The sequence below is a fragment of the Mytilus galloprovincialis genome, chromosome 2 (assembly GCF_965363235.1).
Source record: "Mytilus galloprovincialis chromosome 2, xbMytGall1.hap1.1, whole genome shotgun sequence".
In the NCBI taxonomy this organism is placed as follows: Eukaryota; Metazoa; Mollusca; class Bivalvia; order Mytilida; family Mytilidae; genus Mytilus; species Mytilus galloprovincialis.
The window spans coordinates 41,549,210-41,573,793 of NC_134839.1; the positions used below are offsets into that span (position 1 = coordinate 41,549,210).

The window sequence follows — 24,584 nt, forward strand, 5'->3', positions numbered from 1 at the left end:
TGATGCACGTGGCTATTCTAGTAAATGAATTAATCTACAAAGCGAGAGCACTTTCAATTTTCATCAGCTAAGAGTCGAATATAGCACTTTTTGAAAGGCTATCGCTTGTTCTTGATTACCTTTGATCTCATCTATCCAACTTTTTTTTTTACCTGTACTACCTATATTTTAAAAAAGTTGGATAAATGAGAATGAACCCTTATTTTGATACTTGTTCGCTGTGACAGTGTCTGTTTGATCTCCTTTTTCGACTTGAATATTTCAGTTTCACATGTGAAACGTACTAAAATTCATGACTATAAAAGAGCAGATTTTAAGTTCCTGATTGTTAATTTTCCATTTTTGGTTGGTGATTTTTATTGGAACCAGTAAGAATACTATGTGCCCTTTTCGATGCTTGTTCGCTATGATACAAATCGATTAAAAATCTCACCAATTTTTTTCATAAATACAAAGACGTAGTTAAAAAAAAAGAGTCGTCTGTACCTGTAGGATTCCTTAAAAACAAGGTACAATATATTAATTTTTACGGTGATATTGTTTATAAAGGCCTCACAATTAGACACGATCCAACTAATGTATACTTTGGTTAAAGATAGTCGAAATACTAGTATATCAAAGGTTTCTTCAAACCCATGAGTCGAAAATAGACTGATAACACCATGGCCAATAAGATCAACAGATAAGCTACAATAGAAAATTAAAGACTTAATTAGCAATACATTAATCTTTAAAATCATCAATTTAACAGTAATAAAATCTTTCAAAATTGTTTTTATCGATAACAACATTGTTACGGTTTAAGAAAAATTAAAACATAAGTAAATAGGAATTACTTTACATGTTAAGTGTAAGAACTCGTGACCTACATCCTATCGATACTGTTTACTGTTATATTTTGGCATTACACAAAGATATCCGTTTCTCAGCCTGTGTATGACATCTTTACAAAAAATCCGAATGATGTGTACATATTGATACTTTAGTCTAGGAAAACATGATTTGTCTATTTTTTGCTTTTGGCTTCGATTTAGCTGCGAAAACGTAGCTCTATTGTCCTTTGATTTTTTTTTGTCCGCAAATATAAAAAATCATCAAAAGGACCTTAAGAGCTACGTTTCCGCAGCTAGCTTCGATTTAGCATCCAATAACTGCGAGTACCCTTATTTCGATGCTTTAGGTCTCTTGTTTGTATGATTATATCTATAGTTTTTTTGTATCTCGTACCAATCTTTTGAATCCAGGCTTTGTATCTGATTTTTACAGTTTGTTCTTATGGTGTGCTGTTACACCACTCGGTTTTAGGTCAAACTAAAGACTTAAATAAATGGTATTTATGGCGCTTCTCGGCTAAGCACTTGGGATTCAAGAGTAAGAGCAAAGACTGGTCAGGTAATATCAAAATATTGTTAAGGTATACTTATGGAACGCCATGACTGCCTTATGTTAATGATCAGCATTATATGCAGTGCTCACACCATTATATTAAGTGCTCACAACATTATATTAAGTGCTCACACCATTATATGCAGTGCTCACACCATTATATTAAGTGCTCACAACATTATATTAAGTGCTCACACCATTATATGCAGTGCTCACACCATTATATTAAGTGCTCACAACATTATATTAAGTGCTCACAACATTATATGCAGTGCTCACACCATTATATTAAGTGCTCACAACATTATATTAAGGGCTCACAACATTATATTAAGTGATCACACCATTATATGCAGTGCTCACATCATTATATTAAGTGCTCACAACATTATATTATGTGCTCACAACATTATATTAAGTGCTCTCAACATTATATGCAGTGGTCAAAGCATTATATGAAGTGGTCAAAACATTATATGCAGTGGTTACAACATTATATGAAGTGATCACAACATTATATGAAGTGATCACAACATTATATGAAGTGCTCACAACATTATACGTTTTTGTTGTATGATGAGATTGTTGTATGATGAGATTGATGTATGATGAGATCATTCGGTAAACATCGTTTTTTAGCGGAAATTACCGAATCCATAATTTGTAAATTACGGTAATGCCCAGCAAACAAATTTAAACAGTTATTAAAGTCATGTGATCATAAGGCAGTATACAATATTTAAAACTGATTGAAATAAGTAAGGAAAAGATGAAACTAAGAAGTGAATGATTAAAGTAGTTCTGTTCGTCGTAAGAAATACGAATGGCAAAATGTAAGTGAAATAATAAAAAGCTTATTTAATGAAATATCGAAGGGAAATTTGTATGACATATTCCTCGAGCTCATTTCCTACTGAAGAACTTTAGCAAGGTGCCACTTTATAGTCCGTACTCAGTTTAAAAAAAGCTTAATTACATTTTAAATAAAACAGTCAGCTTTCTATAACACATAAGCGTTATATTACGCTAGCTTATATACAGCCCGTAACAGAGTAGTGATCGAATTCGCGTTTCTTTACCGTCAGAATAAGTTACGTTATCGACAAACTTATTTCAGAAGTGACATAATTTAATTTTCTTCATCGACAAAATATTTTATGTCCAACGTGTAAGTTTTCATTGTTTAAGTCGAAGTTTTTTTAACACAGTAAAACATTTTTTATAATCAACCTCTGTCATTGGCATTTTCATTTTAACGGTGAAGGATCAAATACGGGATCTCCGAAATTTCTATCATTTGTTACGAGGAAATCATTATTCAATCGAACATATGTCTTTGTTCATGACAAATATTATGAGATACAAAGGAGTTGAAATGATCAAATCAGTGGCAGATCCAGAGGGGGGCGTAGAGGGCGTACGCCCCTCCCCCCTTTTGCTTGGACTTTTTTTTGTAAAAGTTTAATGACTAATCAGACTAGACGACGTGAACTTTGCCATATCCCGTGTATTTATTTTATGTGCCAATTCTTTACTTATAAAGATATTTGTCGCTGTTGTATACTAACTGAAAGTCATGTGATTCACTATGGTGGAGTTGACCAGTGCGTCGAAAAAACGTCACTCAGTCATTTTGAAATTTAAATTACTGTCACAAAATTGCTTAGGCTGAGCATGACAATCTTAACACCTTCAAGGCGACACAGGATTGAGCAAGAACATATTGACTTCTATTTCATTAGTCCACAAAATAGTAGTACTAGTTATATAAGTACACTCTCATAAAGAAAAAAAAAATCCTCAGCAATATTATTTACCTACGAAAACATGTTCAACTCGTAACGCCCCATGATCGGCATCCTATTTTAAAATAACAGCTGAATAATGATCCCCAGTCAGTATAATCTCTAGATAGATTTAAATTCTAAGGTACGAACTATTTGATTTGAGGAGGCAGTCTGAGATATTTGAGAGATAAAAAATTGACTCTAATTTTTGCATTAAACAAAAATTCTGGCCGTATCTGGATTGAAAACAATAATCTTGTCCATTCTTTTGCTATTAGAAACGAATATCCAACAGAATTATTAAGCATTAAATGAACATGATAGACGGGGTTTGCATGTCTGACCGGAATGTCTGTTTCGCCGAACTGATATATTGAATACTTTTTTCAAGACCAGACTACAACCTTAACAGACTTAATGTCTACATTTTTCGACCGTCATTTATATATTCGTTGTCCGATGATTTCAGACTCATTCGTAGCTTTTGGTTAATTTGGAACCCCTCACATCCCTTAATTTTGTTGGGTGAAACATATCAGCCAAACATTTGGATAAATATTGCTTGTTTGTCTTTTTTAGCTCGTGTCCGTAGTATTGTAAATTTTATCGAATAGCCCGACGTATATCTTGTTTACAACAAGAAATTTGTGAGGTTATGATAACTTAACTTACAGCAAACCAGCGAGAATTTTCCATGTCTTTTTTTACTGAAAAGTCCAACATCAAATTTATCGGTAAATAGCTTGAAATCCTTACTATCATTTAATGATAGACAATTAATAGGGAGAATACAGCATTTAAAATGTCCAACCCTAGCTTACACCTTTCAGGAACTACAAAATATACATGCACCACGCCAGGAATCGTTTTAAAAAGTGCATATTACACTTATTTCATGTTTTTTAGCCAAAAAAAGGTCCAAAAAAATTTTCGCCTCGCTCCGCTCGGCAAATTTAAAAACTTCGCCCCCCTTTCCAAAATCCTGGATCCGACCCTGGCAAGCGCAGTTTTCGGGACGATTTTCATTTGTACACTGCTAAAAACTGTCAGGTCCTGGCCATGGTATATTTGGAAGAAAATTTTTTTTACTGCTTTTTACTAAACAAAAATATTCTCTGTGTGAAGAAATAGTTTTGCTCGTTATCTTGTCATATTAAAAAAATTCTCAACAAAATTGTCCCGTTTAAACTGTACTAGAAAAAAGTTTGGCATGTGAAACGGACAAAGACATATTCTAACAGAAGTACAAATACCAGTCCTCCCTTTTATGTATACATATGAGAAAACATTTCAAAGTCATTGATTGAATTCAAATCCATCACACATACGGTACACATTGTAGTCCGAAAAAATAAAGGACTTCATTCCTATCAAACACCTTTTTAATTGTTTACCAGTATATTTCTTTTAGTTTTGGGTCAAATTGTAAAGGAAATATAATACTATCAAGACGTCCTTCCATAAATCTTTTTTTTCTGTTCTGACTTTGAAGAAATGACTACTTTTCGCCCAATCGAAATGGTGCATGGACATATTTTGTTTCATATTATTAGAATTATTTTCAATATTATCGGTATTAAACTTGATTACCGACACATGAACGTTTGTCAGCATTGTCAATCTTTTTAACGTTAAAGTACCAATAGTTCGGTCACTACTCAATTAAGTTTGTCGATAACGTAGCTAATTTTGACGGTAAAGAAACATCAATTCGATCACTTCTCTGTTACGGGCTGTATATGTCATGATTGAGTCATTTTTGGCATCCATTTTCAGAATTTGTTATTTCACATGAATAAGTATCTAACAGATATGGAAAATGCAGTTTAAAGCATTTCATAGTAGGTGTTTAACATAACTTTAGGCAGCAACCATTTAATTTTTTTGGGGGGGGGGGGGTGGGTGGGGGGGGGGGGCTATTGATTTTTATTTTTTTCGCGACAAGTCGAAAATATTTTTTTTAATTCAATTTTAGCATTACATATATTGGCAGCTAGGGGTGAATCAACCAAATTTTTTTTCTCAGAATCAAAAACAAATTATTTTTTTCTCCAAAAACTGGAAACACACTTTTTTTCAAAAAAATCCATAAATTTTACCCTTTCAAGACCCAATTTAACATTATTTTCATTTAAAGTTATCATTTCTTATGAAAACTGAGTTTGTGGGGATGAAAAACGTTTACTATGTTTGTTCGTCATTTTGCACGGTTAATATATATAAAAAAAAGTGGTATGCTTGATAATGAAACAACTTTCCACAAGAGACAAAATGACATCACAGAAATTAACAACTAAACGGCCACAGTACGGCCTTCGACAATGAGCAAAGCCCATACTGCATAGTCATGCAGCTATAGAAGGCCCCGAAATGATAAACGTAAAACATTCCTAATTTATGTACAAACAAACGATCGAAAAACTAACATGTATATAACACATTAACAAACGACAACCACTGAAATAAAGGCACCTCCTGACTTGGGACAGCCACATATACAGAATGTGCGGCGGGTTTTAACATGTTAGCGGGATACCAACCCTCCGTCTAACCTGGGACAGTGGCGTAACAGAACAACATAAGAACGAACTATGAAAATCAGTTGTAAAAGGCTTAACTCATCAGATGGGTACAAATATAAATCCATCTACCACAAAATAGAGTAGACGTGGGCGGGTACTTCTATATCCCAACAACAAAAAGACACTATAAGTACTGATCTGAGAGTACTCGCAATTACTGACAGCTAGTTCAAAGCCACTAACAACTAATAAAAAAACATGCATCTAAGTTTTGCATTTAGGTAAAGATTGAAACAAACTGTGAGTAAAATAGAATGATTTACTATAATTGGATAGTAACGATTGTCCATGAAAAAGGAGTCATTTTCAATTTTCTTCAACTTTGTACTTGTTTGGATGTATAAATATTTTGATATGAGCGTCACTGGTGAGTCTTATGTAGACGAAACAAGCATTTGGCGTACTAAATTATAATCCTGGTACCTTTGATAACTACTTGACCTAAATTAATTCTGGTTAAGGTACATTAAGATACAAAATATAATCAACTACAAGTCATAGAAGAATAATATCTTTTAGATCGCACTTCTTTGATAACAATGGACCTCGAAAAAAGATTCAAATTTGTGTTTAGGTCCAGATGATAGCAACAACACAAAAAAGAGGAATGCTATTTGTTGCTGAGCACTTCTTTGATTTTATTTAAAGTCCACACAATTTGTTTTGTAACGGAAGCACAAAAAAAAGATACTCATTATTATATATAATTGTAATATAATTATATTAATGGAGAACTTCTAGTATTGTTTTACTGTGAATTCTTCTCGTTGTTGTGATTGGCGTTCTAATTCTTCTCACATACAAGCTTGTCTATAGTCTGAGGATTTCTGTTATTTTTGCTACCAATTTTTTTCCATATCCCATGTTAGGATCAATCTCAAAGGTTGAAAATTTCATATCTGAATATTTTTTTCGTTATCTGGAAAGTTACTTTTGACGGCGGATCTTGATTGTTTCTGTGGGGCTTCTTTCTCATGGATAGGGATCACTCACGGGGAAAAAAATGGAAAATTGTCGAAACTAATTTGACTTTTATGTATAGCATAAAATCGAGAATGGAAATGGGGAATGTATCAAAGAGACCACAACCCGACTCCATAGAAAAAACAACGGCAGAAGGTCACCAACAGTTCTTCAATGTAAAGAGAAATTTCCGAACCCGGAGGCGTCCTTCAGCTGGCCCATAAACGAATATATATTAGTTCAGTGATAATGAACGCCATACTAATTTCCAAATTGTACACAAGAAACTAAAATTATAATAATATAAGAAAAACAAAGACCAGAGGCTCCTGACTTGGGACAGGCGCAAAAATGCGGCGTAGTCCGAATTATATTCTTAAAAGAATTTAAATTCACAAACTAGTTATTTTGCACCAAACATTAATAACTGTTTAAATTTGTTTGCTGGGAATTACCGTAATTTACAAATCATGGATTCGGTAATTTCCGCAAAAAAACGATGTTTACCGAATGATCTCATCATACATCAATCTCATCATACAACAATCTCATCATACAACAAAAAACGTATAATGTTGTGAGCACTTCATATAATGGTGTGAGCACTTAATATAATGGTGTGAGCACTGCATATAATGTTGTGAGCACTTAATATAATGTTGTGAGCACTTAATATAATGGTGTGAACACTGCATATAATGGTGTGAGCACTTAATATAATGTTGTGAGCACTTAATATAATGTTGTGAGCACTTAATATAATGGTGTGAGCACTGCATATAATGCTGATCATTAACATAAGGCAGTCATGGCGTTCCATATATACTGATAGGGTGACATGTGTTACTGTTGACTGTTACTTTGTGACCTGTGTTACTGTTGATTGTTACTTTGTGACCTAGCACTACTCAGCATGTCGGTATTGTACATAGTAGGATCTAATCATACCACGTATCACATTTTACATGTACTCGTCATGGTGTCCAGGTAATATTTGTCGCTGAACGTTAAACACAAATGTATTCATCACTAATTGATGTTACACTCATAGTCGCCTAACAATGATGACTTAAGTGGCTTGATCAAACATTCGACATTCATACGGACAATGAAAAATAGAGAAGACCAGTGTATACCCTGTAGAGCGATCTTATTCAGATGGCCTGAGTAATACGTTTATCCTATGTTTTGATTTCAGGTTGCTACCAAACTAAATCATTCTATACATAGGTGACGAAAAGAGAATGAGGCAAAATACTATAATGATAGTTCTTTTCTGTGAGTATCACCTATCATTAAGTTTTCGTACAAAAATATGATTAGAAATCATAGAAAATCAAACTTAAGAAAAACAACATCACAAACAAACGAACAAAACATTTTCTTATCATTTTTTAATTGATAAAATTCTTAAGCTTCATGACAAATTTTTAATATTTATGGTTTCCAAAAGAAAAAGGCAAACAAGTCAATCAAACATTACACTGAGTTACAAAGAAAAAAATATTATCAATTTTGCACAGTTCAATACCTAAACATTCTAAATATAAGAAAAAAATGACCAGGCTGAAGCTAGCGAATAATAGCTAGCGAACAATAAGGCGATATATCGAGAAACCGAAAAAAAAAAGAATAAGACAACAACGGCCGCTAAATCGAAAAATATTCAAAAAGGCAGAAAATCCGTCCAAATATAGCAATTTTAATTCAATTTTGAAATGGTTTTTATCCCATCCATTGATAAAACAAGTCGCATCTCTTTTTAGGCTAATATTAAGTACCACAGTAACTCTGCATCTATCAACGGATTATTTGTAGGTGTAAGACCTACAGGTGTAGGATTTTCTGCCGTTTTGAATATTTTAATCCTTGAATATTTTTTTATTTAACGGCCGTTGTTGTCTTATTCTGTTTTTTTGGTTTCTCGATATATCGCCTTATGGAAGTACACCACTAATTCATGGTCCCATTGCTTTCTATGTTAAATTCCTCCATTTCAAGCAAGCACACCTCTTTCATTTTAAGTTCAAATAAAGTGGCAATCATTGCATATCAAAGCAACACTTTATGATGTCATGTACTGAAAAAATCAACATACCTTTAATGGCATATAAGAAAGAACTGGTTCCCGGAATTTCGAATGTACCAAAACAGGTACTTCATATCGGACAAACAGACAAAATGTACCCTCTTTTTAAAATTTAGTGCAGTTTTTTTAATATTCAAATTTATAAATCCAAAAGTGTTCTACAATGATCACCATTCCTTCAGCTTTCATTTGATGCCAAAAATACCTAAATAGCCTACATATTTTGAAAGTTACACTCATGCGTAGGAACTTTTTTGTGTTAAATATGTACTACTTTCTGGGATGTGCTTTCTGGCCGGGCCTGAATTAGTGGTGTTACACTTTATTGTTCGCTGGCTTATTGTTCGCTAGCTATTGTTCGCTAGCTTCAGTCTGGTAAAAAAATGTACGCTGTCCACCTATCTGCTTTGCTCTCGAAACAAGAATGCTAAATCTTCATATTCAGAAGGGAGAGCTCAAGTATAGAAAAGTCTTGTGACAGAGAAAATATATTCATTAAAAAAAACCCAAGTTTTATAAAAAATAAAAATAAAAAACCCAAGTTTTATAAAAAAAAAAAAATTAAAATAAAAAACCCAATTTTTTTAACAAAAGAAATAAAACAAAAAACCCAAGTTTTATAAAAATCAAAATAAAAAAACATCAATTGATTTTTGCCATTCTTATCTTCGTGGAATAAGCGAGTCAAGATAGAACTGAAATCTAATCAAATGGGTTTTATAAATATCTTAGTGACATTTCAATGGAAAGCTAGGTGTTGTTATTCCAAATTTGCAATTCTTAAATTGTATGTTGTAACTATGTAATTTGAAATTTCGAGCATTTTGTATAGACTTAATATGTTTAAACTTGAATTGAATTTGATTTTGTTTTGTTTTATAAATCCTTTTCAAATTAAAAAAAAATGTGTCGATTTATTTCGATCTTGATATACTGTCTATTGTTGAATTACATAATAGTTAATAACTAAGATAGTGATGATGACTGAGCCGAAGTTCAAGGTGATATCATTATTGCTGTCACTGTCAATACCACTCTCCTACGGGCAGTCCATGTATCACGATAATGACCACTTCTTCGATAACTATATTATGTTTATTTCATTGAGAAACCATGTTTTTAAAATTCTCATAAATTCAAAATGTCCGAAGCAATTTTTCAGTATATGAATACTAAATCAAGTTCTCTATAAGCTTATAATGTACGGAAACATATGGTAAACAATTCAACAACTTTTAAAAATATCTATACTATTAAACGAGGAGACCTCATTTGTGTGTCGCTTCTCTTCCTTCCACGATAAATTAATCATCATGCCTCTGTGTTCTATATGTAACATGCATAGTCGCATTTGTCATCCATTCTTATGATTATTCAGATTGAGATATATTTGGAGAAAAACGACAAAAAGGAGTCCGGATATTGATTCCGACATCCGACTGACTTTTAGTCATAGATAAGACTTCCGGTTTGAAACATGCACAAGTACAACCAATCGTATGATAAATAACAAAAATGAAAAATAGATAAGCCAATCAGAGCGTTCTCCATATCATGGTGTTTAGATCGCAAGAACCACAACTATTATACCTCCTTAGACAGGACAATCATTTTTCGCGTTTATCTACACGTAAACTGCGATTATTAATATATAGAGACTCTCTATTGTTTTCTTTGAAATGTTTACTATTTATGGGGTCAACCAGTTGTATATAATTGAAATAAGTAAAACATGTGGAAACAAGAATGTGTCCGTAGTACACGGATGCCACATCGGCACTATATTTACTGAGTTTCGAGTTGATTGGACTTAACTTCATTAAAAACTACCTCGACCAAAAACCTGAAGCGGGACAGACGGATGGACGAACGAACGAACGCACGGATGCACAGACTAGAAAACATAATGCCCATAAATGGGGCATACAAATTTATTGTTGAAAGTAAAAGTAGTGATTTGGCAAAAATGAAAATAGGGTAGAGATTAGAGGGAGACAGGACCTTTTTCGGGACGTCGGGATCGATTGTTTTTAAGCTCGGTATTTGGGGATTGATCCTTACGGGATTTCGGGATATGAATTTCTTTAAATTCTGCATCTCGGGTTTCATGTTTTTAAGCCCGGGATTTCGGGATCAGTACCCCCCCCTCCCCCCGCCCCTCTGACCACCCCTCAAATTAGCCTTAGTCGGTCTTAATCATTTAAACAAGATTCATATCTTACCATTGGCATGTTAATAACTTCGGGCTCACAAAAGAAGATGAATTGTCCTAGAAGCATATTTTATTAGACTAATAATGGCCATGGTCTACATGTACATATAAGTAGTTACATTTATTTCATGTTTGAAGAGGTGCAAATTTCAAATTTAATTTGACTTTTACCAAAAGATGCATTGTAGTAAAGGAGAAGAATAATTGTGGTCTGAGGCCAGAAACACGAAAATAATTGAATTTAACAGAAAGGAAACAAATATCGGACTTTGGAAAAAGGAAGACTGGGCTTTTGATACAATTTATGAAATTCTCCATACATAATATGTTTTACAAAAAATCATCCTACAACAGTTCACAAGCTGTATGATGCCCGCGATTTCGCGGGTGTGTTCTAGCAATATTGAAAACAGGAAAATGTTTTATCAAAGGGACATCTGTCTAAACAGAGAAACCACGCCCAATGGTCATTAAGACGGAAACCACGCCCAATGGTCATTAACAGACGAAAACCACACCCCAACGGTCATATATAAACGGAAATCACGCCCCACCGGTCATTATCATGTAAAAGTCTGTTAACGACCGGTTTTCTGATCCGGTTTGTTCTGTTAATTACCGATGGAAATTATTATTGAAGAATAATGAATGTCATGTGGTCCCTTTTTATCCAACAAGAGAAGCTTATTCTTAACCGATATGCAATAATGTATTGGTATTATTTTAGTAGGCTTTTCTATATGAATTGGATTTTGAATATAAAAGCATATTCACCTGTGAAAGTGTTATTCACCGCGCTAAACGTCACGCGCTTTTACATGCAACGTTATGGTAAAATGTTTCATGTAAAAAAAAAAATTGGTATATATTTGTCATTAGATACATTTTCTTCTCTCGGACTATGGAATAAAACAATTATAAAAAATAGACGTCATACTACACTTTGAAACACATTTAACTGTCCTTTCATATATTTATTTTTTGACATAAAAACTAGAATTGTCTTAAATTATGCAACGCATGTTTTCGCTGACCACTTGTTTTGGATCCATTTGATATTGTTAAAGCTTCTGGCATGTAAAATATTATAATAGTACTAGTATAAAATAGAAAAAGAAAATACCAGACTCAAGCTGGCAGCCACTTTCATCGGCCAATCAAGATAGCAGCCACTTTTTTCCAGCAGCCAATTTTGACGATATGTCTAAAAACCAAAAAACTGCGTGAGGCTCAAACGTTCCAAAAATCGCTAGATCTTAGTTAAATGCAATCTAACAGCGGAAATCGACAATTTCACGGTTTCTGCTAATTTCTAAAGCATTTCATTCCGTTTTAAATATGTATGTAAGCGGTCTGTCCTTTATTTGACATTCGATAATTGATATTCAATATCCAACCGACTGCTAGCCGTCGGTTCAATATTTAAATTTAGTTGAAAATCACTATAAAGCCTGAGGGAAAAGATACCATTCTATGACCCCTTCAAGCTGTCATAAATTTTCGTTGTCCTCGAATATAAACCCTGATACAAGTTGTATATTTGTCTTTATGTTATATAGATTTTTATCAATAAAACATAACAGAGGATTCACCAAAGATGTAATTTAATATATAAAATATGAAACAAAATCCAATTACTACAGAAACATATAGAAATATACATAGAAATACTTATGGAAAGCCAAAAAAGAAAAGAAATTAATAGTGAACAGCTACCAGAGACTGCTTAAATGAAGGTGACCACCCTAAGACGACTTTGGACCTCTGTGGTGGCCAGACGGGCCCGGATCCCAGAAAAATATTTAAGTGGCAAATAGCTTGAATCAATACCTTTGAAATGAGCTAGGTCCGGTTCGGAACTTTGCCGTAGGGATATGTCGAGGAGTACCGAATGTGTGGTTGATATGGAAAATACGTAAATGGGCAACTCTGAACCTCTGTGGTGGCCAGACGGGCCCGGATCCCAGAAAAATATTTAAGTGGCAAATAGCTTGAATCAATACCTTTGAAATGAGCTAGGTCCGGTTCGGAACTTTGCCGTAGGGATATGTCGAGGAGTACCGAATGTGTGGTTGATATGGAAAATACGTAAATGGGCAACTCTGAACCTCTGTGGTGGCCAGACGGGCCCGGATCCCAGAAAAATATTTAAGTGGCAAATAGCTTGAATCAATACCTTTGAAATGAGCTAGGTCCGGTTCGGAACTTTGCCGTAGGGATATGTCGAGGAGTACCGAATGTGTGGTTGATATGGAAAATACGTAAATGGGCAACTCTGAACCTCTGTGGTGGCCAGACGGGCCCGGATCCCAGAAAAATATTTAAGTGGCAAATAGCTTGAATCAATACCTTTGAAATGAGCTAGGTCCGGTTCGGAACTTTGCCGTAGGGATATGTCGAGGAGTACCGAATGTGTGGTTGATATGGAAAATACGTAAATGGGCAACTCTGAACCTCTGTGGTGGCCAGACGGGCCCGGATCCCAGAAAAATATTTAAGTGGCAAATAGCTTGAATCAATACCTTTGAAATGAGCTAGGTCCGGTTCGGAACTTTGCCGTAGGGATATGTCGAGGAGTACCGAATGTGTGGTTGATATGGAAAATACGTAAATGGGCAACTCTGAACCTCTGTGGTGGCCAGACGGGCCCGGATCCCAGAAAAATATTTAAGTGGCAAATAGCTTGAATCAATACCTTTGAAATGAGCTAGGTCCGGTTCGGAACTTTGCCGTAGGGATATGTCGAGGAGTACCGAATGTGTGGTTGATATGGAAAATACGTAAATGGGCAACTCTGAACCTCTGTGGTGGCCAGACGGGCCCGGATCCCAGAAAAATATTTAAGTGGCAAATAGCTTGAATCAATACCTTTGAAATGAGCTAGGTCCGGTTCGGAACTTTGCCGTAGGGATATGTCGAGGAGTACCGAATGTGTGGTTGATATGGAAAATACGTAAATGGGCAACTCTGAACCTCTGTGGTGGCCAGACGGGCCCGGATCCCAGAAAAATATTTAAGTGGCAAATAGCTTGAATCAATACCTTTGAAATGAGCTAGGTCCGGTTCGGAACTTTGCCGTAGGGATATGTCGAGGAGTACCGAATGTGTGGTTGATATGGAAAATACGTAAATGGGCAACTCTGAACCTCTGTGGTGGCCAGACGGGCCCGGATCCCAGAAAAATATTTAAGTGGCAAATAGCTTGAATCAATACCTTTGAAATGAGCTAGGTCCGGTTCGGAACTTTGCCGTAGGGATATGTCGAGGAGTACCGAATGTGTGGTTGATATGGAAAATACGTAAATGGGCAACTCTGAACCTCTGTGGTGGCCAGACGGGCCCGGATCCCAGAAAAATATTTAAGTGGCAAATAGCTTGAATCAATACCTTTGAAATGAGCTAGGTCCGGTTCGGAACTTTGCCGTAGGGATATGTCGAGGAGTACCGAATGTGTGGTTGATATGGAAAATACGTAAATGGGCAACTCTGAACCTCTGTGGTGGCCAGACGGGCCCGGATCCCAGAAAAATATTTAAGTGGCAAATAGCTTGAATCAATACCTTTGAAATGAGCTAGGTCCGGTTCGGAACTTTGCCGTAGGGATATGTCGAGGAGTACCGAATGTGTGGTTGATATGGAAAATACGTAAATGGGCAACTCTGAACCTCTGTGGTGGCCAGACGGGCCCGGATCCCAGAAAAATATTTAAGTGGCAAATAGCTTGAATCAATACCTTTGAAATGAGCTAGGTCCGGTTCGGAACTTTGCCGTAGGGATATGTCGAGGAGTACCGAATGTGTGGTTGATATGGAAAATACGTAAATGGGCAACTCTGAACCTCTGTGGTGGCCAGACGGGCCCGGATCCCAGAAAAATATTTAAGTGGCAAATAGCTTGAATCAATACCTTTGAAATGAGCTAGGTCCGGTTCGGAACTTTGCCGTAGGGATATGTCGAGGAGTACCGAATGTGTGGTTGATATGGAAAATACGTAAATGGGCAACTCTGAACCTCTGTGGTGGCCAGACGGGCCCGGATCCCAGAAAAATATTTAAGTGGCAAATAGCTTGAATCAATACCTTTGAAATGAGCTAGGTCCGGTTCGGAACTTTGCCGTAGGGATATGTCGAGGAGTACCGAATGTGTGGTTGATATGGAAAATACGTAAATGGGCAACTCTGAACCTCTGTGGTGGCCAGACGGGCCCGGATCCCAGAAAAATATTTAAGTGGCAAATAGCTTGAATCAATACCTTTGAAATGAGCTAGGTCCGGTTCGGAACTTTGCCGTAGGGATATGTCGAGGAGTACCGAATGTGTGGTTGATATGGAAAATACGTAAATGGGCAACTCTGAACCTCTGTGGTGGCCAGACGGGCCCGGATCCCAGAAAAATATTTAAGTGGCAAATAGCTTGAATCAATACCTTTGAAATGAGCTAGGTCCGGTTCGGAACTTTGCCGTAGGGATATGTCGAGGAGTACCGAATGTGTGGTTGATATGGAAAATACGTAAATGGGCAACTCTGAACCTCTGTGGTGGCCAGACGGGCCCGGATCCCAGAAAAATATTTAAGTGGCAAATAGCTTGAATCAATACCTTTGAAATGAGCTAGGTCCGGTTCGGAACTTTGCCGTAGGGATATGTCGAGGAGTACCGAATGTGTGGTTGATATGGAAAATACGTAAATGGGCAACTCTGAACCTCTGTGGTGGCCAGACGGGCCCGGATCCCAGAAAAATATTTAAGTGGCAAATAGCTTGAATCAATACCTTTGAAATGAGCTAGGTCCGGTTCGGAACTTTGCCGTAGGGATATGTCGAGGAGTACCGAATGTGTGGTTGATATGGAAAATACGTAAATGGGCAACTCTGAACCTCTGTGGTGGCCAGACGGGCCCGGATCCCAGAAAAATATTTAAGTGGCAAATAGCTTGAATCAATACCTTTGAAATGAGCTAGGTCCGGTTCGGAACTTTGCCGTAGGGATATGTCGAGGAGTACCGAATGTGTGGTTGATATGGAAAATACGTAAATGGGCAACTCTGAACCTCTGTGGTGGCCAGACGGGCCCGGATCCCAGAAAAATATTTAAGTGGCAAATAGCTTGAATCAATACCTTTGAAATGAGCTAGGTCCGGTTCGGAACTTTGCCGTAGGGATATGTCGAGGAGTACCGAATGTGTGGTTGATATGGAAAATACGTAAATGGGCAACTCTGAACCTCTGTGGTGGCCAGACGGGCCCGGATCCCAGAAAAATATTTAAGTGGCAAATAGCTTGAATCAATACCTTTGAAATGAGCTAGGTCCGGTTCGGAACTTTGCCGTAGGGATATGTCGAGGAGTACCGAATGTGTGGTTGATATGGAAAATACGTAAATGGGCAACTCTGAACCTCTGTGGTGGCCAGACGGGCCCGGATCCCAGAAAAATATTTAAGTGGCAAATAGCTTGAATCAATACCTTTGAAATGAGCTAGGTCCGGTTCGGAACTTTGCCGTAGGGATATGTCGAGGAGTACCGAATGTGTGGTTGATATGGAAAATACGTAAATGGGCAACTCTGAACCTCTGTGGTGGCCAGACGGGCCCGGATCCCAGAAAAATATTTAAGTGGCAAATAGCTTGAATCAATACCTTTGAAATGAGCTAGGTCCGGTTCGGAACTTTGCCGTAGGGATATGTCGAGGAGTACCGAATGTGTGGTTGATATGGAAAATACGTAAATGGGCAACTCTGAACCTCTGTGGTGGCCAGACGGGCCCGGATCCCAGAAAAATATTTAAGTGGCAAATAGCTTGAATCAATACCTTTGAAATGAGCTAGGTCCGGTTCGGAACTTTGCCGTAGGGATATGTCGAGGAGTACCGAATGTGTGGTTGATATGGAAAATACGTAAATGGGCAACTCTGAACCTCTGTGGTGGCCAGACGGGCCCGGATCCCAGAAAAATATTTAAGTGGCAAATAGCTTGAATCAATACCTTTGAAATGAGCTAGGTCCGGTTCGGAACTTTGCCGTAGGGATATGTCGAGGAGTACCGAATGTGTGGTTGATATGGAAAATACGTAAATGGGCAACTCTGAACCTCTGTGGTGGCCAGACGGGCCCGGATCCCAGAAAAATATTTAAGTGGCAAATAGCTTGAATCAATACCTTTGAAATGAGCTAGGTCCGGTTCGGAACTTTGCCGTAGGGATATGTCGAGGAGTACCGAATGTGTGGTTGATATGGAAAATACGTAAATGGGCAACTCTGAACCTCTGTGGTGGCCAGACGGGCCCGGATCCCAGAAAAATATTTAAGTGGCAAATAGCTTGAATCAATACCTTTGAAATGAGCTAGGTCCGGTTCGGAACTTTGCCGTAGGGATATGTCGAGGAGTACCGAATGTGTGGTTGATATGGAAAATACGTAAATGGGCAACTCTGAACCTCTGTGGTGGCCAGACGGGCCCGGATCCCAGAAAAATATTTAAGTGGCAAATAGCTTGAATCAATACCTTTGAAATGAGCTAGGTCCGGTTCGGAACTTTGCCGTAGGGATATGTCGAGGAGTACCGAATGTGTGGTTGATATGGAAAATACGTAAATGGGCAACTCTGAACCTCTGTGGTGGCCAGACGGGCCCGGATCCCAGAAAAATATTTAAGTGGCAAATAGCTTGAATCAATACCTTTGAAATGAGCTAGGTCCGGTTCGGAACTTTGCCGTAGGGATATGTCGAGGAGTACCGAATGTGTGGTTGATATGGAAAATACGTAAATGGGCAACTCTGAACCTCTGTGGTGGCCAGACGGGCCCGGATCCCAGAAAAATATTTAAGTGGCAAATAGCTTGAATCAATACCTTTGAAATGAGCTAGGTCCGGTTCGGAACTTTGCCGTAGGGATATGTCGAGGAGTACCGAATGTGTGGTTGATATGGAAAATACGTAAATGGGCAACTCTGAACCTCTGTGGTGGCCAGACGGGCCCGGATCCCAGAAAAATATTTAAGTGGCAAATAGCTTGAATCAATACCTTTGAAATGAGCTAGGTCCGGTTCGGAACTTTGCCGTAGGGATATGTCGAGGAGTACCGAATGTGTGGTTGATATGGAAAATACGTAAATGGGCAACTCTGAACCTCTGTGGTGGCCAGACGGGCCCGGATCCCAGAAAAATATTTAAGTGGCAAATAGCTTGAATCAATACCTTTGAAATGAGCTAGGTCCGGTTCGGAACTTTGCCGTAGGGATATGTCGAGGAGTACCGAATGTGTGGTTGATATGGAAAATACGTAAATGGGCAACTCTGAACCTCTGTGGTGGCCAGACGGGCCCGGATCCCAGAAAAATATTTAAGTGGCAAATAGCTTGAATCAATACCTTTGAAATGAGCTAGGTCCGGTTCGGAACTTTGCCGTAGGGATATGTCGAGGAGTACCGAATGTGTGGTTGATATGGAAAATACGTAAATGGGCAACTCTGAACCTCTGTGGTGGCCAGACGGGCCCGGATCCCAGAAAAATATTTAAGTGGCAAATAGCTTGAATCAATACCTTTGAAATGAGCTAGGTCCGGTTCGGAACTTTGCCGTAGGGATATGTCGAGGAGTACCGAATGTGTGGTTGATATGGAAAATACGTAAATGGGCAACTCTGAACCTCTGTGGTGGCCAGACGGGCCCGGATCCCAGAAAAATATTTAAGTGGCAAATAGCTTGAATCAATACCTTTGAAATGAGCTAGGTCCGGTTCGGAACTTTGCCGTAGGGATATGTCGAGGAGTACCGAATGTGTGGTTGATATGGAAAATACGTAAATGGGCAACTCTGAACCTCTGTGGTGGCCAGACGGGCCCGGATCCCAGAAAAATATTTAAGTGGCAAATAGCTTGAATCAATACCTTTGAAATGAGCTAGGTCCGGTTCGGAACTTTGCCGTAGGGATATGTCGAGGAGTACCGAATGTGTGGTTGATATGGAAAATACGTAAATGGGCAACTCTGAACCTCTGTGGTGGCCAGACGGGCCCGGATCCCAGAAAAATATTTAAGTGGCAAATAGCTTGAATCAATACCTTTGAAATGAGCTAGGTCCGGTTCGGAACTTTGCCGTAGGGATATGTCGAGGAGTACCGAATGTGTGGTTGATATGGAAAATACGTAAATGGGCAACTCTGAACCTCTGTGGTGGCCAGACGGGCCCGGATCCCAGAAAAATATTTAAGTGGCAAATAGCTTGAATCAATACCTTTGAAATGAGCTAGGTCCGGTTCGGAACTTTGCCGTAGGGATATGTCGAGGAGTACCGAATGTGTGGTTGATATGGAAAATACGTAAATGGGCAACTCTGAACCTCTGTGGTGGCCAGACGGGCCCGGATCCCAGAAAAATATTTAAGTGGCAAATAGCTTGAATCAATACCTTTGAAATGAGCTAGGTCCGGTTCGGAACTTTGCCGTAGGGATATGTCGAGGAGTACCGAATGTGTGGTTGATATGGAAAATACGTAAATGGGCAACTCTGAACCTCTGTGGTGGCCAGACGGGCCCGGATCCCAGAAAAATATTTAAGTGGCAAATAGCTTGAATCAATACCTTTGAAATGAGCTAGGTCCGGTTCGGAACTTTGCCGTAGGGATATGTCGAGGAGTACCGAATGTGTGGTTGATATGGAAAATACGTAAATGGGCAACTCTGAACCTCTGTGGTGGCCAGACGGGCCCGGATCCCAGAAAAATATTTAAGTGGCAAATAGCTTGAATCAATACCTTTGAAATGAGCTAGGTCCGGTTCGGAACTTTGCCGTAGGGATATGTCGAGGAGTACCGAATGTGTGGTTGATATGGAAAATACGTAAATGGGCAACTCTGAACCTCTGTGGTGGCCAGACGGGCCCGGATCCCAGAAAAATATTTAAGTGGCAAATAGCTTGAATCAATACCTTTGAAATGAGCTAGGTCCGGTTCGGAACTTTGCCGTAGGGATATGTCGAGGAGTACCGAATGTGTGGTTGATATGGAAAATACGTAAATGGGCAACTCTGAACCTCTGTGGTGGCCAGACGGGCCCGGATCCCAGAAAAATATTTAAGTGGCAAATAGCTTGAATCAATACCTTTGAAATGAGCTAGGTCCGGTTCGGAACTTTGCCGTAGGGATATGTCGAGGAGTACCGAATGTGTGGTTGATATGGAAAATACGTAAATGGGCAACTCTGAACCTCTGTGGTGGCCAGACGGGCCCGGATCCCAGAAAAATATTTAAGTGGCAAATAGCTTGAATCAATACCTTTGAAATGAGCTAGGTCCGGTTCGGAACTTTGCCGTAGGGATATGTCGAGGAGTACCGAATGTGTGGTTGATATGGAAAATACGTAAATGGGCAACTCTGAACCTCTGTGGTGGCCAGACGGGCCCGGATCCCAGAAAAATATTTAAGTGGCAAATAGCTTGAATCAATACCTTTGAAATGAGCTAGGTCCGGTTCGGAACTTTGCCGTAGGGATATGTCGAGGAGTACCGAATGTGTGGTTGATATGGAAAATACGTAAATGGGCAACTCTGAACCTCTGTGGTGGCCAGACGGGCCCGGATCCCAGAAAAATATTTAAGTGGCAAATAGCTTGAATCAATACCTTTGAAATGAGCTAGGTCCGGTTCGGAACTTTGCCGTAGGGATATGTCGAGGAGTACCGAATGTGTGGTTGATATGGAAAATACGTAAATGGGCAACTCTGAACCTCTGTGGTGGCCAGACGGGCCCGGATCCCAGAAAAATATTTAAGTGGCAAATAGCTTGAATCAATACCTTTGAAATGAGCTAGGTCCGGTTCGGAACTTTGCCGTAGGGATATGTCGAGGAGTACCGAATGTGTGGTTGATATGGAAAATACGTAAATGGGCAACTCTGAACCTCTGTGGTGGCCAGACGGGCCCGGATCCCAGAAAAATATTTAAGTGGCAAATAGCTTGAATCAATACCTTTGAAATGAGCTAGGTCCGGTTCGGAACTTTGCCGTAGGGATATGTCGAGGAGTACCGAATGTGTGGTTGATATGGAAAATACGTAAATGGGCAACTCTGAACCTCTGTGGTGGCCAGACGGGCCCGGATCCCAGAAAAATATTTAAGTGGCAAATAGCTTGAATCAATACCTTTGAAATGAGCTAGGTCCGGTTCGGAACTTTGCCGTAGGGATATGTCGAGGAGTACCGAATGTGTGGTTGATATGGAAAATACGTAAATGGGCAACTCTGAACCTCTGTGGTGGCCAGACGGGCCCGGATCCCAGAAAAATATTTAAGTGGCAAATAGCTTGAATCAATACCTTTGAAATGAGCTAGGTCCGGTTCGGAACTTTGCCGTAGGGATATGTCGAGGAGTACCGAATGTGTGGTTGATATGGAAAATACGTAAATGGGCAACTCTGAACCTCTGTGGTGGCCAGACGGGCCCGGATCCCAGAAAAATATTTAAGTGGCAAATAGCTTGAATCAATACCTTTGAAATGAGCTAGGTCCGGTTCGGAACTTTGCCGTAGGGATATGTCGAGGAGTACCGAATGTGTGGTTGATATGGAAAATACGTAAATGGGCAACTCTGAACCTCTGTGGTGGCCAGACGGGCCCGGATCCCAGAAAAATATTTAAGTGGCAAATAGCTTGAATCAATACCTTTGAAATGAGCTAGGTCCGGTTCGGAACTTTGCCGTAGGGATATGTCGAGGAGTACCGAATGTGTGGTTGATATGGAAAATACGTAAATGGGCAACTCTGAACCTCTGTGGTGGCCAGACGGGCCCGGATCCCAGAAAAATATTTAAGTGGCAAATAGCTTGAATCAATACCTTTGAAATGAGCTAGGTCCGGTTCGGAACTTTGCCGTAGGGATATGTCGAGGAGTACCGAATGTGTGGTTGATATGGAAAATACGTAAATGGGCAACTCTGAACCTCTGTGGTGGCCAGACGGGCCCGGATCCCAGAAAAATATTTAAGTGGCAAATAGCTTGAATCAATACCTTTGAAATGAGCTAGGTCCGGTTCGGAACTTTGCCGTAGGGATATGTCGAGGAGTACCGAATGTGTGGTTGATATGGAAAATACGTAAATGGGCAACTCTGAACCTCTGTGGTGGCCAGACGGGCCCGGATCCCAGAAAAATATTTAAGTGGCAAATAGCTTGAATCAATACCTTTGAAATGAGCTAGGTCCGGTTCGGAACTTTGCCGTAGGGATATGTCGAGGAGTACCGAATGTGTGGTTGATATGGAAAATACGTAAATGGGCAACTCTGAACCTCTGTGGTGGCCAGACGGGCCCGGATCCCAGAAAAATATTTAAGTGGCAAATAGCTTGAATCAATACCTTTGAAATGAGCTAGGTCCGGTTCGGAACTTTGCCGTAGGGATATGTCGAGGAGTACCGAATGTGTGGTTGATATGGAAAATACGTAAATGGGCAACTCTGAACCTCTGTGGTGGCCAGACGGGCCCGGATCCCAGAAAAATATTTAAGTGGCAAATAGCTTGAATCAATACCTTTGAAATGAGCTAGGTCCGGTTCGGAACTTTGCCGTAGGGATATGTCGAGGAGTACCGAATGTGTGGTTGATATGGAAAATACGTAAATGGGCAACTCTGAACCTCTGTGGTGGCCAGACGGGCCCGGATCCCAGAAAAATATTTAAGTGGCAAATAGCTTGAATCAATACCTTTGAAATGAGCTAGGTCCGGTTCGGAACTTTGCCGTAGGGATATGTCGAGGAGTACCGAATGTGTGGTTGATATGGAAAATACGTAAATGGGCAACTCTGAACCTCTGTGGTGGCCAGACGGGCCCGGATCCCAGAAAAATATTTAAGTGGCAAATAGCTTGAATCAATACCTTTGAAATGAGCTAGGTCCGGTTCGGAACTTTGCCGTAGGGATATGTCGAGGAGTACCGAATGTGTGGTTGATATGGAAAATACGTAAATGGGCAACTCTGAACCTCTGTGGTGGCCAGACGGGCCCGGATCCCAGAAAAATATTTAAGTGGCAAATAGCTTGAATCAATACCTTTGAAATGAGCTAGGTCCGGTTCGGAACTTTGCCGTAGGGATATGTCGAGGAGTACCGAATGTGTGGTTGATATGGAAAATACGTAAATGGGCAACTCTGAACCTCTGTGGTGGCCAGACGGGCCCGGATCCCAGAAAAATATTTAAGTGGCAAATAGCTTGAATCAATACCTTTGAAATGAGCTAGGTCCGGTTCGGAACTTTGCCGTAGGGATATGTCGAGGAGTACCGAATGTGTGGTTGATATGGAAAATACGTAAATGGGCAACTCTGAACCTCTGTGGTGGCCAGACGGGCCCGGATCCCAGAAAAATATTTAAGTGGCAAATAGCTTGAATCAATACCTTTGAAATGAGCTAGGTCCGGTTCGGAACTTTGCCGTAGGGATATGTCGAGGAGTACCGAATGTGTGGTTGATATGGAAAATACGTAAATGGGCAACTCTGAACCTCTGTGGTGGCCAGACGGGCCCGGATCCCAGAAAAATATTTAAGTGGCAAATAGCTTGAATCAATACCTTTGAAATGAGCTAGGTCCGGTTCGGAACTTTGCCGTAGGGATATGTCGAGGAGTACCGAATGTGTGGTTGATATGGAAAATACGTAAATGGGCAACTCTGAACCTCTGTGGTGGCCAGACGGGCCCGGATCCCAGAAAAATATTTAAGTGGCAAATAGCTTGAATCAATACCTTTGAAATGAGCTAGGTCCGGTTCGGAACTTTGCCGTAGGGATATGTCGAGGAGTACCGAATGTGTGGTTGATATGGAAAATACGTAAATGGGCAACTCTGAACCTCTGTGGTGGCCAGACGGGCCCGGATCCCAGAAAAATATTTAAGTGGCAAATAGCTTGAATCAATACCTTTGAAATGAGCTAGGTCCGGTTCGGAACTTTGCCGTAGGGATATGTCGAGGAGTACCGAATGTGTGGTTGATATGGAAAATACGTAAATGGGCAACTCTGAACCTCTGTGGTGGCCAGACGGGCCCGGATCCCAGAAAAATATTTAAGTGGCAAATAGCTTGAATCAATACCTTTGAAATGAGCTAGGTCCGGTTCGGAACTTTGCCGTAGGGATATGTCGAGGAGTACCGAATGTGTGGTTGGTATGGAAAATACGTAAATTGGCAACTTTGAACCTCTGTGGTGGCCAGACGGGCCCGGATCCCAGAAAAATATTTAAGTGGGGAATAGCTTGGGTCAATACCTTTAAAATGATTTAGGTCCGGTTCGGAACTTTGCCGTAGGGATATGTCGAGGAGTACCGAATGTGTGGTTGGTATGGAAAATACGTAAATTGGAAACTTTGAACCTCTGTGGTGGCCAAACGGGCCCGGATCCCAGAAAAATATTTAAGTGGGGAATAGCTTGGGTCAATACCTTTAAAATGAGCTAGGTTCGGTTCGGAACTTTGCCGTTGGTATATGCCGAAAAGTACCGAATGTATGCATATGGTTAAAACGGAAAATTACGTTAAGAGGCACCTTTGAACCTCTGTGGTGGCCAGACGGGCCCGGATCCCAG

The 24,584-nt window shown here is 39.5% G+C and overlaps 1 long non-coding RNA gene across 2 annotated transcripts in view; it reads left to right on the forward strand.

Moving 5' to 3' along the window:
• LOC143063612 (uncharacterized) overlaps positions 1–24,584 on the forward strand; it is a 62,536-nt gene that overhangs the window by 14,727 nt on the left and 23,225 nt on the right. For both annotated transcript variants that reach the window (XR_012975063.1, XR_012975062.1), the window contains exon 2: positions 7,917–7,996. This is a non-coding gene — a long non-coding RNA (uncharacterized LOC143063612). The remainder of the gene's footprint in view (positions 1–7,916; positions 7,997–24,584) is intronic.